This window comes from Ovis canadensis, chromosome 23 (genome assembly GCF_042477335.2).
Source record: "Ovis canadensis isolate MfBH-ARS-UI-01 breed Bighorn chromosome 23, ARS-UI_OviCan_v2, whole genome shotgun sequence".
Lineage (NCBI taxonomy): Eukaryota > Metazoa > Chordata > Mammalia > Artiodactyla > Bovidae > Ovis > Ovis canadensis.
In genome coordinates, this window is record NC_091267.1 from 25,933,467 (window position 1) to 25,945,745 (window position 12,279).

Here is a 12,279-nt window from a genome sequence, read left to right on the forward strand (position 1 = left end):
AAACATGAACCCCCCTCCCACCTCCCTCCCCATAACATCTCTCTGGGTCATCCCCATGCACCAGCCCCAAGCATGCTGTATCCTGCGTCAGACATAGACTGGCGATTCGATTCTTACATGATAGTATACATGTTAGAATGGCATTCTCCCAAATCATCCCACCCTCTCCCTCTCCCTCTGAGTCCAAAAGTCCACTATACACATCTATGTCTTTTTTGCTGTCTTGCATACAGGGTCCTCATTGCCATCTTTCTAAATTCCATATATATGTGTTAGTATACTGTATTGGTGTTTTTGTTTATGGCTTACTTCACTCTGTATAATCGGATCCAGTTTCATCCATCTCATCAGAACTGATTCAAATGAATTCTTTTTAATGGCTAAGTAATACTCCATTGTGTATATGTACCACAGCTTTCTTATCCATTCATCTGCTGATGGACATCTAGGTTGCTTCCATGTCCTGGCTATTATAAACAGTGCTGCGATGAACATTGGGGTACATGTGTCTCTTTCCATTCTGGTTTCCTCAGTGTGTATGCCCAGCAGTGGGATTGCTGGGTCATAAGGTAGTTCTATTTGCAATTTTTTAAGGAATCTCCACACTGTTCTCCATAGTGGCTGTACTAGTTTGCATTCCCACCAACAGTGTAGGAGGGTTCCCTTTTCTCCACACCCTCTCCAGCATTTATTGCTTGCAGATTTTTGGATCACAGCCATTCTGACTGGTGTGAAGTGGTACCTCATTGTGGTTTTGATTTGCATTTCTCTAATAATGAGTGATGTTGAGCATCTTTTCATGTGTTTGTTAGCCATCCGTATGTCTTCTTTGGAGAAATGTCTATTTAGTTCTTTGGCCCATTTTTTGATTGGGTCGTTTATTTTTCTGGAATTGAGCTGCAGAAGTTGCTTGTATATTTTTGAGATTAGTTGTTTGTCAGTTGCTTCATTTGCTATTATTTTCTCCCATTCAGAAGGCTGTCTTTTCACCTTGCTTATATTTTCCTTTGTTGTGCAGAAGCTTTTAAGTTTAATTAGATCCCATTTGTTTATTTTTGCTTTTATTTCCAGAATTCTGGGAGGTGGATCATAGAGGATCCTGCTGTGATTTATGTCTGAGAGTGTTTTGCCTATGTTCTCTTCTAGGAGATTTATAGTTTCTGGTCTTACATTTAGATCTTTAATCCATTTTGAGTAATATCCAATAAAATAGACTTTAAAACAAAGGCTGTGAAAAGAGACAAAGAAGGCCACTACATAATGATCAAAGGATCAATCCAAGAAGAAGATATAACAATTATAAATATATATGCACCCAATATAGGAGCACCGCAATATGTAAGACAAATGCTAACAAGTATGAAAGGGGAAATCAACAATAACACAATAATAGTGGGAGACTTTAATACCCCACTCACACCTATGGACAGATCAACTAAACAGAAAATTAACAAAGAAACACAAACTTTAAGTGATACATTAGATCAGTTAGACCTAATTGATATCTATAGGACATGTCACCCCAAAACAATGAATTTCACCTTTTTTTCAAGTGCTCATGGAACCTTCTCCAGGATAGATCACATCCTGGGCCATAAATCTAAAGTTGATACATTCAAAGAAATCGAAATCATTCCAAGCATCTTTTCTGACCATAATGCATTAAGATTAGATCTCAATTACAGGAGAAAAACTATTAAAAATTCCAACATATGGAGTTGAACAACACACTTCTGAATAACCAACAGATCACAGAATAAATCAAAAAAGAAATCAAAATATGCATAGAAACTAATGAAAATGAAAACACAACAACCCAAAACCTGTGGGACACTATAAAAGCAGTGCTAAGAGGAAAGTTCATAGCAATACAGGCATAGCTCAAGAAACAAGAAAAAAGTCAAATAAATAACCTAACTCTACAACTAAATCAACTAGAAAAGGAAGAATTGGAGAACCCCAGAGTTAGTAGAAGGAAAGAAATCTTAAAAATTAGGGCAGAAATAAATGCAAAAGAAACAAAAGAGACCATAGCAAAAATCAACAAAGCCAAAAGCTGGTTCTTTGAAAGGATAGATAAAATTGACAAACCATTAGCCAGACTCATCAAGAAGCAAAGAGAGAAAAATCAAATCAATAAAATTAGAAATGAAAATGGAGAGATCACAACAGACAACACAGAAATACAAAGGATCATAAGAGACTACTATCAGCAGTTGTATGCCAATAAAATGGACAACGTGGAAGAAATGGACAAATTCTTAGAAAAGTACAATTTTCCAAAACTGAACCAGGAAGAAATAGAAAATCTTAACTGACCCATCACAAGCACGGAAGTTGAAACTGGAATCAGAAATCTTCCAGCAAACAAAAGCCCAGGTCCAGACGGCTTCACAGCTGAATTCTACCAAAAATTTCGAGAAGAGCTAACACCTATCCTACTCAAACTCTTCCAGAAAATTGCAGAGGAAGGTAAACTTCCAAACTCATTCTATGAGGCCACCATCACCGTAATACCAAAACCTGACAAAGATGTCACAAAAAAAGAAAACTACAGGCCAATATCACTGATGAACATAGATGCAAAAATCCTCAACAAAATTCTAGCAATCAGAATCCAACAACACATTAAAAAGATCATACACCATGACCAAGTGGGCTTTATCCCAGGGATGCAAGGATTCTTCAATATCCGCAAATCAATCAATGTAATTCACCACATTAACAAATTGAAAAATAAAAGCCATATGATTATTTCAATAGATGCAGAGAAGGCCTTTGACAAAATTCAACATCCATTTATGATAAAAACTCTCCAGATAGAAGGAATAGAAGGAACATACCTCAACATAATAAAAGCTATATATGACAAACCCACAGCAAACATTATCCTCAATGGTGAAAAATTGAAAGCATTTCCCCTAAAGTCAGGAACAAGACAAGGGTGCCCACTTTCACCGCTACTATTCAAGATAGTTCTGGAAGTTTTGGCCACAGCAATCAGAGCAGAAAAAGAAATAAAAGGAATCCAAATTGGAAAAGAAGAAGTAAAACTTTCACTGTTTGCAGATGACATGATCCTCTACATAGAAAACCCTAAAGACTCCACCAGAAAATTACTAGAGCTAATCAATGAATATAGTAAAGTTGCAGGATATAAAATCAACACACAGAAATCCCTTGCATTCCTGTACACTAATAATGAGAAAATAGAAAAAGAAATTAAGGAAACAATTCCATTCACTATTGCAACGAAAAGAATAAAATACTTAGGAATATATCTACCTAAAGAAACTAAAGACCTATATATAGAAAATTATAAAACACTGGTGAAAGAAATCGAAGAGGACACTAATAGATGGAGAAATATACCATGTCCATGGATCGGAAGAATCAATATAGTGAAAATGAGTATACTACCCAAAGCAATCTACAAATTCAATGCAATCCCTATCAAGCTACCAGCCACATTTTTCACAGAACTAGAACAAATAATTTCAAGCTTTGTATGGAAATACAAAAAACCTCGAATTGCCAAAGCAATCTTGAGAAAGAAGAATGGAACTGGAGGAATCAACTTGCCTGACTTCAGGCTCTACTACAAAGCCACAGTCATCAAAACAGTATGGTACTGGCACAAAGACAGACATATAGATCAATGAAACAAAATAGAAAGCCCAGAGATAAATCCACACACATATGGACACCTTATCTTTGACAAAGGAGGCAAGAATATACAATGGAGTAAAGGCAATCTCTTTAAAAAATGGTGCTGGGAAAACTGGTTAACCACTTGTAAAAGAATGAAACTAGATCACTTTCTAACACCGCACACAAAAATAAACTCAAAATGAATTAAAGATCTTTCTCATATTTTTAAAATATTGTATTCAGCTTCTAAATTTCACCTCTAATCACTCTGATATTTTCATTTAAGTTTTTTAAGACTGGATCGCTATCAAAGAAATAGTGAGTTCAAACTATTATCATTTTATAGCCAAATAATTTCTCAAACTGATTAATTTAAAATAAGCTGAATTCCTAGGTCTAGAGATTCCCATTAGGGCCTCTGTTGTGTAGAACTTGGTCTTGCACTGATATCATCTGGCCCTCTGAGAAACCTAGAATGAGAACTTTAGTCAGGAGATTGTTCTAGTTAAATGGTTGAATCAAGGAAGAGACATGTGCAGACAAAGTCTTGATTTTATCATGATTTGAATTAATAGTAAAAATTGTTGAAACCCCTCCTAGTCATAGGCTTACCCTTAACCAAAGAGCTTCTCAGCCCCTAAGTTATCTCTAGTTGATAATACGGAAGCATCATCATCACTTACTTATTTCAGAAGCTGATGATAATTTTAGGCTAACATATCTTAATAAAAAGAGCAACAACTCTAGTTTTGTAATAACTCTACACCCTCATAAAATCTTTGAAATTTACAAAGTGTCAAAGTGAATATAAGCACTTTCTCCTGACAGATCCAGTGCCATCTTGGAGATAAGCTCCCTGTTTTCTTTATAGCTATGTCCATTTAAATGATGCTTTGTTTATTGCCTATATATTAAGCTTTATCTTTTATTTTTCAGGTTTTTTTTTTTTTTTTGGCTGTACTGGGTCTTATTTGTGGCATGTAGGGTCTTTGGTTGAGGCATGTGGGATCTAGTTCCCTGAACAGGCATCAAACTCAGGTCCTCTGCTTTGGGAGCAGGGAGTCTTAGCCACTAGACCATCAGGAAAGTCCCCTAAGCTTTATCTTTTAAGAACTAATGAATTTTTTCATATGGAAAATGCTTGGCTCCATGGCCAAAGAATAATCACCTTGAAGGGAAGAGAGGAGAAATTACTATTTTAGGGCTGAGGACTTATATCTTTAAACTTATGATTTATGATTATTCTAGAGTTTAGATACTTGTAACAAATCCCTGAAAATGATAATTCTCTCTGATGAAATTTAATTTCTTGTGGAAATTAATAGCCAGTTATCTTCAACTTCATTAACTCTCTTATTAATATAATCATTAGTATATCAGATGCAGCCCAGAATATACAAGAAGAGCAATTCTCACCTTTAAAAAAAAAGTACCAAAGTGCTAAGCCAGTAGTGAAAAGTGCTTTCTGAAAGATGCAGAATTGGGGGATGAAATTCTCATGAAATAATTTATCCATTCAAGGGATGGAGAGTGATCTTTTCAGGGGCAACTAAAAAGAAAGACTAAAATCTAGGTCAGAAGTCACATGTTCCCTTTTCAGAATGCCTGCTCTTCTGCAGTTTTCAGGAGGTATATAGATATATCAGTATGCATGCTCAGTTGCCCAGACTGACTCTTTGTGACCCGATGGATTGTAGTCCACCAGGCTCCTCTGTCCATGGAATTTTCCAGATAAGAATACTTCAGTGGGTTGCCATTTACTACTCCATATATCAGTATCAGTTCAGTTCAATTCAGTCACTCAGTCATGTCCAACTCTTTGTGACCGCATGGACTACAGCACACCAGGCTTTCCTGTCCATCACCGACTCCTGGAGTTTACTGAAACTCATGTCCATAAAGTTGATGATACCATTCAACTATCTCATTCTCTTGTTCCTTTCTCCTCCCGCCTTCAATCTTTCCCATCATCAGGGTCTTTTCCAATGAGTTGATTCTTCCCATCAGGTGGCCAAAGTATTGGAGTTTCAGCTTTAGCATCTGTCCTTCTGATGAAAATTCAGGACTGATTTCCTTTAAAGTCCAGGAAATGCTCTAGGCCAGGATACTGGAGTGGGTAGCCATTCCCTTCTCCAAGGGATCTTCCCAACCCAGAAATCAAACTGGGGTCTCCTGCATTGCAGACAGATTCTTTACCAACTGAGCTATCAGGGAAGCCCATATATCAGTATGCTGCTGCTGCTGCTAAGTCACTTCAGTCGTGTCTGACTCTGTGCGACCCCAGAGATGGCAGCCCACCAGGCTCCGCTGTCCCTGGGATTCTCCAGGCAAGAACACTGGAGTGGGTTGCCATTTCCTTCTCCAATGCAGGAAAGTGAAAAGTGAAAGTAAAGTCGCTCAGTCGTTCCTGACTCTTAGCAACCCCATGGACTGCAGCCTACCAGGCTCCTTCGTTCATGGGATTTTCCAGGCAAGAGTACAGGAGTGGGTTGCCATTGCCTTCTCTGATATATCAGTATACATACCTATAAATATACATACCTATAAATAACACATTTATGCAAAATCTCAATCTGTAAAGGGGCTTAACTAAAGAAATATAGAAATAAGAAAAGGATAGTAGCATTCATCAAAATGTCTCATCATAGATACACATATTCCCAACAAATCAGAATTGGAAAGAATCTTCTGTTCCTTCTAACCAAATTGCCTCATTTTATCTGCTAGGAAACTAAGGCCCAGAGAGGTTAAATGTGCTGATTAACATACATAGTTATCTAACAGCAAAGCTATCATCACAATCCTGGGCTCTGGAACCTAAATGCAAATGCTTTTGTCACTATATTTTATTGCTTTTAAGGTTCTATGGTAAAAAGGAGGGATTGGGTGATGAAAGAGGATAAGCAGGAGGAGGCAAAAAGGAGGGATGATGGTGAGCTGGAGGAGGTAGCAGGAAGGACTCTCCTCCCCTTTTCCATGAGAGGATATTCAAGGCCTCCTGAGTTTCCAGCAGTGCTAATACTGCCTACCTTGTGGAGCCGTGCATATCAGAAAATAACCTCTCCACACTCCCAGTGCTTCTAAGTTTACCTAAAGCCATTTCTATGGGAATTAATAGTCTGGCAGGGTTTCTGATAAGTATGAAGTGTAAGGTTAGGGGCTTAGATTATTCCATAAAAGAGAGGAAAGTTAATGGCCCTTGGAATGGTGGCCAAGACTTGAAGCTGGGTAAGGGTAGTAGGTAAAGAGTCAAATCGATAGTTCCCTACACAAATGAGTGAGATCAAGTTTATGTTGCCAAGTCCAGTCTTTTGAAGGGGTAGAAGCGTTTTGGTTCAATCATTCTGAGACTATCCTATATCTTTTTGCCCCTGTTGACAGATACAAAGGTAGCAAATCCAAAAATGTGACTGGAGAAAACATCATTCATAGTTTAACAATTCATGGCAAAACCATCTCTTGCACATCTTTGGAAATGAAGGTGCTCTCCTGCTTAGTCTTTTTCCAGCACAATCTTTGAACCAGCTCAGGGTTAAATCTCTCAGACTTGCACAGAATTCTTGGGGGTTGGCCTTCAACTATCATTTCTGTTCTGTGGAAGTCTTGATAACTTGTTTTTTAGCTAGGCACTTCAATGAAGAAAGAAAACATTAACAAATATTTTTAAACAGAGACGTATTTACAATACCTTGTTTTCTTCCACCGGAGCAGAATTGGCAGTGGGTTCCTTTAGTAAGAGATTGTGGCTGAGTTAATTAACTCTGAAATGTAGGAGCAATTTTTAGCAATTTTAGCACCATCCTTCTCTTAGCCCCACCCTCTGATTCAGTTTTACAAGCCCATACACTCTTCCTTTCAAGTTTATCTTGGCCAGAAGCTCAAATAAAAATAAAGATAGATAAGGTTTTGCCTCAATTACTTAATTGCCCACATTTTCCATGTCTGTCTGCATACAAAGCCTGGAATTATGACAAATTGTAACTTATACTTTCCTGGCTTCCTGTTTTCCCTAGTCTGCCAACTGGCAGCAATTCGTGGCTTCCCTAGGATATTTTTTTCCTACAAAAACAGAAAGTTTTAAATTAGTAGAATAATTAAGAGCAATGATACGGAGATTATTATAGGTGAACTGTTTCCTGTTAAATTGCTCACAAGCTACTAAGTGAAGTATCCAGGAAACGTTTCTGTTCTTCTCATTTGGGGGCTGGTGTCGACCCCCAAGCACAATTCCAACTAGTTTATGTCCACTGTTCCCACTCCAGAGACATGGAGTCTCGATGCATGTTTTAGATGCAGTTACTGGGTCTGGTAAAAAACCTCCTGCCAATGCAGGAGACACAGGTTTGATCCCTGGGTCAGGAAAATCTCAAGGCTTCCCAGGCAGCACTAGTGGTAAAGAACCCCGCCTTCCAGTGCAGGAGACCTAAGAGATGTTTGTTCAGTCCCTGGGTCACATCCCCTGGAGGAGGGCATGGGAAGATCCCCTGGAGGAGGGCATGGGAAGATGCTCTGGAGGAGGGCATGGCAACCCATTCCAACATTCTTGCCTGGAGAATCTCATGGACAGAGAAGCCTGGTCAATAGGGCTGGTCGTGGTCAAGAGGGCCGCCAAGAGTCAGAAACAACTGAAGCGACTTAGCACACACATGCACACACACCCATGTATCATATGGAAACTCCAGATCGAGGGATTGTCCATCTTGACTGCCAGTGGTTCACCAGAGAGTGACTCAGGCTATATCACTGCATAGATCTAGTTATTTGCATTACATTCAATGTATCCATATTGGTTTTGGGGGGGATCAGACAAGAAATTGTTTCACCTTTTCTAAAACCTCTTCTCTTAAACCACAGACTAAATCTTATTCATGTTTTCCCACAAACCTTCTCCAGATTCCTTTCTCACTGACCTCTAGTTTAAAATCTTTAGGGACTTTCCTGGCAGTCCACTGTTTAAGACTCTGCACTTCCACTGCAGGGAGCATGGGTTCAATCCATTATCAGGGAACAAAGGTCCCAGAGGCTGCACTGCACAGCCAAAAATAGATAACTAATAAAATGGAATCTTTATATATTGATATCCTAGCTTGTAGGAGACAGGAAGAATAAAAGAAAAGCAGGCCTCAGCAAGGGCTGCAAAAGAAATGTATAATTATTGATTAAACTGAATGCTATAAGGCATGAGGCTCTTGGAATAAGTCTAGAGGGAACAGTTCATAATCTTGAAAACAAGATATGATCCTGGGGTCAGAAAACCGACCCCAGACTGTTTCTCAACTGGTGTCTCAGAGTCACATGTTTTGTTTCTGGTGGAAAATCTATAGATAGGAATATTAGTCTTAGTTACTGATTTGTTATTGATTACTGTTTCCCAATTACTCAATGGTTAATGGTCATTTTGTTCTTTGGCCCTGAAGGCCGTGTGAGTTATAGCTTAACTCCCCACATATTGTTTCATTCACGGCTGAAAGTATAACAAAGCTGGCTTGGACTCAGTTTCGGCACCTTCGCCTTGAAGCAGTGTTGGTCCCCTGATCCTCGCTTTTCTCTGAATTCTTGTGTCTCATTTCTCATTCTCCTGCTGTATCACGCTTTCGGAAACCCTGGTTGTTGAGCCGATCTCGACACTAGCTATGGGCTTACCAGGTGGCACTAGCGGGCCTTCCTGGTGGCACCAGTGGTAAAGAACCATCTGCCAATTCAGGAGACATAAGAGGTGCAGGTTTGATATCTGGGCCAGAAAGATCCCCTGGAGGAGAGCATGGCAACCCACTTCAGTATTCTTTCCTGGAGAATCCCATGGATAGAGGAGCCTGGCAGGCTGCGGTCCATGGAGTTGCCAAGAGTCGAACAAGACTGAAGTGACTGAGCACAGCACATACATACTAGCTATATTGATAAAATTTTGGTTTTGCATTGTTTTGATGACTGTTTGGAGGGGGCAAGGAAAGAGGTAATGCTATCCTAAGTCAACAATATAATACTATCAGCAGAATTTTGCTGATTTGTTTATTTGCTGTTAGTTGTGGCCCACCTGGTGTATGTTTAGCAATATGGACCAATATCCCTACTGAGCATGAAGGAATAGGAGCTATATGAATGAAGAACTGGTGTAAGGGCAGAGTTTTGCTCTAGCTTTTGTTTTTGCAATATTTGATCTTAAGATTGCAGGAATGTATTCAGTATTCAAAATCTGTTAGAAGATAAGAAAAGAATTCTAGGTACATTAATACTATTCAAATGGGAATCCAGAAGAAGAAAGGAAATAGGGTGGAGCCCAGACAATTGTGTGGATAATGGCTGCTTTATTCAACCATTGGTCAGGTAACAAGACCACTGAATGGGTGCCTGGAGAACATCCATTTTTCACAGTTCTGGACTCTATAGGTTTGAGATGAGGGTGCCAATGTGATTGGGCACTTGGTCAGGGCTCACTTCCTGGCTCACAGGGACTCTCAAGAGTCTTCTCCAACACCACAGCTCAAAAGCATCAATTGTGATTTCATGGGTGGTGTGAAAGGGAATATCTCCTGTCATTAGAAATCAAAGATGCCACATCTACCTGTGATGCCCGCCTCCCAGAATGTGAATATTTGGGCCCCACCAGTAAGAAGCAGACGAGGGAGGTCCCTGCCATTTGCCACATAAAGAATTTAAGGCAACACAATGAATCTAAGAATGTCACAGTCCTTCACAGGTGGGCAGAATCAGGTTATCTCCCTGAGGCAGACCATTATGTATGCCTATAATAACAAAATCGACAATGTAAGGGTTAAAATCACAGAGTAGATTCATTGTGAATTCCAAATTAACACTTCCCGGTTACATTAGAACACTAATTACATTCTGGGACACACTCTCATGACCAACTCTAATGCCAATTATCTCCCAAAGGGCCCCCTTAAAAACAACATTACATCAGGGATTAGGGTTTCAACACTTGTGTTGGAGTGAGGGTAACAAATATTCAGGCCATAGTGGTAGCTGAGAGTTTCCCAGAACTAAAGCAAGACACAGGTATCCAAATGGAAAACATCTCCTGATGAATAAACTAAATTTTGAAAACCATTTTAAAGCACTCATAATGTGATGAAATATTAAGAACAGCATCAAAAGCAAAAATAAAACTATTAAAACTACAAGAAGCAAAACTCCAGAGACATCACTTTGTCCACAAAGGTCCCTAGAGTCAAAGCTATGGTTTTTCCAGTAGTCATGTATGGATGTGAGAGTTGGACCATAAAGAAGGTTGAGCACTGAAGAACTGATGCTTTTGAATTGTAGTGCTGGAGGACTCTTGAGAGTCCCTCGGACTGCAAGGAGATTAAGCCAATCACTTATAAGGAAAATCAACCCTGAATACTCATTGGAAGGACTGATGCTGATGCTGAAGCTGAATCTCTAATACTTTGGCCACTTGATGAGAAAATCTGACTCATTGGAAATGACCCTGATGCTGGGAAAGAGTGAAGAGCAGGAAAAGAGGGCAACAGAGGATAAGACGGTTGGATGACATCACCTACTGGATGAACATGAGTTTGAGCAAACTCAGGGAGATAGCGAAGGACAGAGAAGCCTGGCATGCTGCAGTCCATGGAGTAGGAAAGAGTCGGACACAACTGATCACAACTTAGCAACTGAACAACAACAAAGTGTGAAGAATACTTTGAACCTAGAATTCTGTGCTCATGCTCTAATTCAGTAATGAAGGTGATATATATCTTAAGACTCAGAACCTCGCAATGATTCAGAAAGTTACTACTTATTACCTTCCTGAATGAATTCATAATATACATTTTTTAAATGAATCTAAAAGTAAGTAGGAGAATGCAAGGAAGAACCTATAATTTTTAAGAATATCTGATTTTGAGGAAATAAACCATAATTCAAGCCTTAAAAAATTAACTGAATAATTTTCTGGGATGCTATGCTTGATCATCTGACATTGAGACAGTTTTATTGCCAACTAAGAAAATGACTATAATCACTAGTATTTATATGCTAAGAATTTGTTTAATTTCTTGTTAGATATGAATTCATACCACCATCAGAGCAAACTTATGAGAAAAGCACTGTTTTCCCTAGTTTACAATGAAATAAAACTGAAGTGTGAAGAAGCATCATTCCCAGCTTATAATTAAGAGGACACATAAGTGTTTGAACTGGGATTCGGGTGCAGTTAAGTCAAAGTCATGAGGCTACCTCTTTAGCCACCATGCTCCAGTGGGTCACCCATCCCTGGCTTTCATCATAAAGAGGTCAAAGCCTGGAATGCATTTTCAGTATCCAAGCCACACTTCTGCAGCCAGATCAGACTCCCTAATCCTTAGATCTTCCTTAGTTCTCAAGACTTAAATTACGTTCTTCTCTGCTGCTGATCCACTCTAAAGTGTTCAGTGCTATTTGAAGCAAACACACTTAAAATAAGTCGACTTATATTTTCCTTCCACCCTTGTGCCCAGCTCATCTCTACCCCTCTGAACTCTCTGTCAACTCACTCAATGATTATGACCTTGATGCTATGTCTGCAGCCACTAGACTTGGTGTTTATTCCTGATGTCCTGATTTGAATACAGGGGTCCCCAAAGGACTCTGACCCAGACTATCATTTTGAATTGTTATACGTTT